The following is a 6,410-nucleotide window of genomic DNA, read 5'->3' as shown; positions in this document are numbered from 1 at the left end:
TGTCCCATAAACAACAAAGAGATAAAAGCTTTTATTATGGATAAGTTCCACAAGTGTACTTGGGATAAGGAGCTAGGAAGAAAGACAATGTACTATATTGAAGTGTTTAATCCCACTCATAGTCATCAACTAAAATCATACATAGAGGTCAATATCTCTTGGAGAGCCAAAATTTTTATTGCTCAATTAAGGACTAATTATCATCAACTATGTTGTGAAATAGGGTGCTGAAAAGGCCAAAGAAGTGTGGGAGGAAAGAGTATGCATTTTTTGTTCTTTCGGAAAAGTGGAAATAGAAAAGCATTTCATTTTAGAAAGTGAGGCCTTCAAAGACAACAGAGAAAGTTATGCGGATGTGCTGGCAACTAGCTCTCTCGATAATCTATTTAGCGAGGGGTTTGTCAAGAAGCTTGGAGCATTTATGGTGAAGCTTCATAGAAAAATGGTTGAATACATTAAGCAGATGAAGAAGCAATCTGTCCCATAGGCTATCTTTAGCCTTGTGGACGTTAAAACAATTTCTTTCTCTCTTCTTTCTTCTTTGAATTAACATTTAGTTATTTGAAGTATTTTATATTTTGTGACCATTTTATTCCAACCGTTTGAATTAATTTTTTGTGCATCATCTTCACTATTTATTCTCTTGCCAAGATTATACTGTCAATATCAGTCGCGACGATGAACCACACTGAATGGTTAGAAATGCGTAAACACAAAAACTTTAATGTGATTTTTACCGAATGAATTTCAATTTACAAAATATGGATCATAGATTCAGAAATAACATTCTTGTATAGCCTTGTCACAACAACCCTCAACTCCTAATCAATGCTATTCATATCACATTAAAAAATAATAGAACATATTAAAGAAAATTTCCCATGTAAATGTAACCCTATGTATTATCAAGATTTTAATAAAATTAAAATTAAAAATATTTCTATATATAGAGATGTGAAATTTATATAAATATAAATAATATTATTTAGAAGGAGCATAAATCCAAAGGAATCAAATCTTTCTAGTCGTAATCTTTCTCTTAAGTTTTGCACTTAAAAAGGGGCTGCATCTTGAAAGAGTTGATGCCTTTAGGTGCTTAGTAGATCTAGAAAATATATCTCTACTGATTTAAATAAGAAAGTATCATGATTAATTTAATTAAAAGAAATTGTATAAATTTGTAAAAACTTAATAATTAATTTTTTATATATAAATAGATATATCATATTACACTAAGAAATTTTATATAACAACTTGATATCAAACAATTTGTAACCTTAAAATTAAATTATTATTAATAATTATGATAACAAATTGTGACCTTAAAATTAAATTATTATTATTAATTATCATAATGGATAAGATTTTTTTTTTTTTTAATTATCATAATGGATAAGATTTTTTTTTTACACAAAATAGGATTAATTTTAAATAGACAAATTATGCAGTGAAATTAAGTAAAACAGTCAGACTAAGTGAGGGAAAGCCAATAATTACTTCCAGTTAATGAGATAAAATAAACAATAATTGAATTGTTATATTGGCCTAAACGCACAACACACATGATTTCAAATACTAAAATTAGTGTTAAACTATTAATTAAACAAGAACTTAGCAACTTAGTTTAAATAGTAATAGAGAGCCATGACAAGAAGATGTTATTGTATAAATTAGCATTAATATGAATACATGATGAAATTGAGTGAATATAAGTATATTTGAACTATAGGGTATTTTTTTTTGTAAGTCTAAAGTTTTTATTGAACAATTAAAAATGAATTACATCACATTTTCTAGCAGTGAATAGAAGTATATTTGAACTATAAAGTGTTTTTTTTGCAAGTCTAATTTTTTTATTAAACAATAAAAAATGAATTACATCACATTTTCTAGTCTAGTGTGCCATATATTGACAGTAACAAAGTTGAGTTGTATGATACTAGGAATAAAAAAGTAGATGTAAAGGAACAAAAGAAATAATTAGAGAGGAGGATCACCCAAATTAGGATTGATTCTTAAGGCAAACTTTCTTTCCTTTCTTTTTCGAGACCTTCACCCAACCTTCTAAAGACGGGTTGATCAAAGTGATCTGTAGATTATTATCATTGCACAGTGAAGGGGATTCCTTATCAAATTCCGTATAAGCCAACTCATGATCTCATTTCAATATACCTAAAGAAGCATTACTATTCAATATCTATGCGCTTACCGAAGGAGAATGGTTCACACCAAGAGCCTCAAGATATGTTTGAGGCCTTGAATCTTGGACCTTATCCCCTAGATGGATTTCATTCTCATATTCTTCATCGTCCTTGACTAACACAGATGATACCTTGCTTTCCATAGGAGGAGGGTCGTAGGGCTTCCAACTTTTACATATGGAATTGTGGATTTTCCTCTTCGATTGAGAATTAAACATCGAGAAATAGTTTGATAATAAAAGTGGAAACAAAAAGTAGTATTCTCATAGTCCAAGGTCCGGGTCTAGGGAAAATAACCGATTTTCAAATTAATTTGGTATGGAAACCCTTAATTGATATCAATTTCAACACAGATTATGACATAGCTATACACACCAAGATGCCCACAAGAGGCATCAGTAGTAAGAGAAAGTCCCACAGTCTCTGATGCCCTGAAAGATTATGTAGTGCCATAGGTGCATTGGCATATTAGGAAGCTTGATCCACATTGACAACTTTGTAATCACAACTATGGGAGGGTCAAAATTTGGGAACTAAGGGGTTGAAAATGGTCCAACATTACCCCAAAATTAGGGTGCCTTAGATGAAGCTTTTTGCTTATCTTCCAATTCCTGAAATAACACAATGAAGAAACCTTTTGCGCTAAAACTAACCTTTCAATTATTATTCCATAGAGAATGGATCCATTGGTAGAGATCTACTGTGTGGGGCCAAAATCCATTAAAACCAAAAATCAGGGCTACCTCAAAATACAACTGGTGGAGAACCTCTAGATCTAAGTGAGATATTTCTAGGGAGGGAACTTCCTCATATTTATCCACCAAAAATGGCCCAGGATCCACCTAGGATTGATTTTCCTTAAGGGGGGTCAAGCATGGATGATATCTTTTTAAGAGAAGGCCAAAGAGGAGGAAGGCTTACCTCCAATACTGCATCGTAAATGTAGAACCATAAAAATAGTGGCATATTTATCAATGTTTTAGACTAAGAGAGGAGAAGCATCCTCCAGCTGCTTACCTTCAAAAAGTAGGCATTGCATGACTTAGGGTATACTCACTCAAAGCTTTAAGTAAAATTTGAGTTCACAAACTAAAATTGAGAAGAAAAACCTAATAAGCAATGACTGTCCAGAGGGGATCATGATAAAGATCTGATAACAAGTTGTATTAGAGGTGCTTATGGTCATGCTTTGAACTAGAACTGCCGCTATGGCTAGGGTTTCCGTCCTAGTTTGCATGTTGTCCCCATCTTCATCAAATATGTTGAAGGCCTCCTTGAATTCATATATTTTCTCTTCTATGAGCTTCTCAATGATTTTTCTTGCTTCCATCGCTTTAGCAATGCATGGGTTTGACACCTTAGACATCTGTTTGTAATCGAGTAAAAAAACAACTCAAAACAACAAATTTTGAACTATAAGGTAGTGTTGTAGCAGCTACAACCACCCTCCAAAATTTTGCCTTACCTTGTTTTGGAGCCTCCCTACCAACCTTTCACAACAATTTGTCTTGCTTCGTCAAGTACTCAAGCTTCAGTGTTTTCCTCGCACAAAGGCAGCCTGTCGATCATAATCAATCCATTCCCCTCACAAGTTGTTCACTCGAACTTGGTCTAGCTGTAGGCTGAGTAGCTTCCTCTCGAAAATTGCGCGTTTCTGGAGGGCAACCAACGTTCCCTCCAGAAATTGCACAATCCTCTCTGGAAGCCTGCTCAGCTCCAGGATTGCGCAATCCTGCCAGCCAACACTCCCAGCAGGATTTGCGAAAATTTCCCTAGTAGGGCTGCTCATCCTAGGAATTGCGCAAATCTAGGTAGCAGCCAGCTGCTTTGCACAGAAATTGCGCAATCCTCATGGTTAGTCAGCCCAACTCCCAGCCAGGAATGCACATTTTTCCCAAGTAGTTGAGCAACTTCATGCATGAACAATCCAGTTGACCAGTTCCACCCAGGACTGAGAAGACTTGACTTGCATGCATGCATGACTTACTCTTCTCGCAATAGCAAGAGACAACATGCAAAAGGAATCCCATGATTCAGGGAGCTAATTTTAGCAGCCAGGGGTTACATGCAAAGTTGTTTTAAAAGTTTCCCTCCAAGTGTCGCTTTTTCATAGATTTGTGGCATGCGCGTCATGAGACCAAACTTATTTATTCGACGCATTAGAGATCATTCATTCACATCGATCTTGGAGCTCTGACATCCCACAACACATCTGGGACTCTTCGACACATCCAACTCAACTATTCATGATATGTATCAGATGTCAAAGGCCATGACTGTCATGAGTCCTCCATTCAGCTTGGCCAGCAGCAGAGGTAACTCCAGAGACATTATGAAGGATTGGGTAAAGGATCCAGATCATTTCAGGATGACACCCAACCAGATCTACAAGACAAAGATATTGAGGAAGGCATACCAATACTTGGTCATATTCGCATGTCGACTTAGTGGCCAAGTGAGAATTGAAACATTTCTTCAGAGTTAGGTGATCGCATTGGACCAACTAGCTAGAGAAGGAAGACCATGCAACTGGTCCGACATACTGGCTCATCAGCTGAAGAAACAAGTCACGAAGGCTCGACAATCACCCAAGGGTATGCATGCATAGATTTATATGTCTGCCTACATCCTAGATGCAGTCTGTGCCCGACATGAGTTCCTGGGCTTGGAGTGGGCATGGTCACCGGCGGAGACTGTTGTGAACACATATTTCAAGTTGTTGTCTGAATGTAGCTTTAGGGGAGTAATCATATGGTTGTTCGACCATTTTTTCACCCCAGTGTACAGGTTGATATTTGAACAGGATCCACCTTGCATGTCAAAGGAAGCAATGGAGGCATTGTTAGGCATTTCAGATTGGTATGCCTCACCGTCCGACACTTTCATCCGAATGTTTAGTGTGGAGAAGCCTCCACATGTTCTACCAAAGTTTTCCTTGGACGTACTTGTCATGCAGGAAGTAGCGTATCATATCTCAGCAGGATTGACAGCTAGATTGCAGTGGAAGAAGAAGGCACCCTGGCCCACTCTTTCGTTGTGGATTGGGTTATATGAGATTCGAAGTATCAAACAAGAGGATGTCAAAGCAGAATAGATGAAGAAGTACCCACTAGACCTTTGAAGCTTTAACCCGTATGAACCACATTGCATTGTGAAGGATCATTGCACGAGAGTTCAGTTCAACTGGATCCATGGGGCATTTCATTGGGCCGTGGAAGACTCATGGAGTTATTGCTACAATTCCTTCGCACCCAATGAATAGGTCGGCTTCGCCGTAGATTGATTAGCAAAGCAGGGTCATGGAGGGCACCAATAGTAGCAACAGCAATAGAGGAAATAGAGCCAAGCATACTTGTGCACAACAAAGGGAAGAGGAAGATTGTCGCCCGCATAGAGGAGGAGAAAAGCTGCAAGTTTTTAGCAGATCCACTTGTAGAACAAGCAGCTATGGCTATTCAGGAAAAGAAGCAACATCGCGACAAGAACATCGTGTGAAGGCAGAGGGATAAGAAGAGAATGAGTTGCATGAGCTGAGGGAGCAACTCTGGAAAGAACAAGAGCTATGCCAACAAGAGCTGTGCCAACAAGAGAAGGAAGCGCAACAACAACAAATATAGCTAGGTGCACATCATGTGTAGAAAGATGAAGCATCACGCGTACAAGTAGTTGATTCATCTGAACAATTGGCATCAGGCGAACAGGGTGAACCATCGCAGGGGAAAGACTTTGCTCATGAGATAGAGCAGGTGCTTGAACATTTGGATGCAGACATGGAGCAACAGGAATTGGAATAGGACACTGACCTCATGCCTCACCACAAAGAGGTTGACTCACCCGCTTCAATTCTTCTAGATGATGAGCGAGTCTCGAATGACCAAGGAGGCACTTAGATCCTTGGTGGTCAGCCGAAAGCAGAGATGCAAAAAATCTCCTTTGACGAATCTCATCACAGAGTACCGACTTCGAAGGATCAAACATCTCCTGCGCAAGTTGAATAACAAGTTATCATGATTGATGTGCACAAGCATCCAACTAGTTTGGTCGATGCAACTAGAGTGTATGTCGAAACCTCTAGCTCTAGTGTTCATTTCCTCATAACTGAGAATGAGCGAATGGCGAAGGAACTACAGGTAGTCAAGCAAAGAGGAGACTTGGTTACAATATCTGCCCAAGTTGAACTGAAGAAGGAAATACTAGATGAAGTATTGT

The sequence above is a fragment of the Pinus tabuliformis genome, chromosome 6, assembly GCF_031772625.1.
Source record: "Pinus tabuliformis cultivar Carrire ecotype Pingquan chromosome 6, CPIR1, whole genome shotgun sequence".
Classification (NCBI taxonomy): Eukaryota; Viridiplantae; Streptophyta; class Pinopsida; order Pinales; family Pinaceae; genus Pinus; species Pinus tabuliformis.
This window is presented reverse-complemented; position numbering follows the sequence as displayed.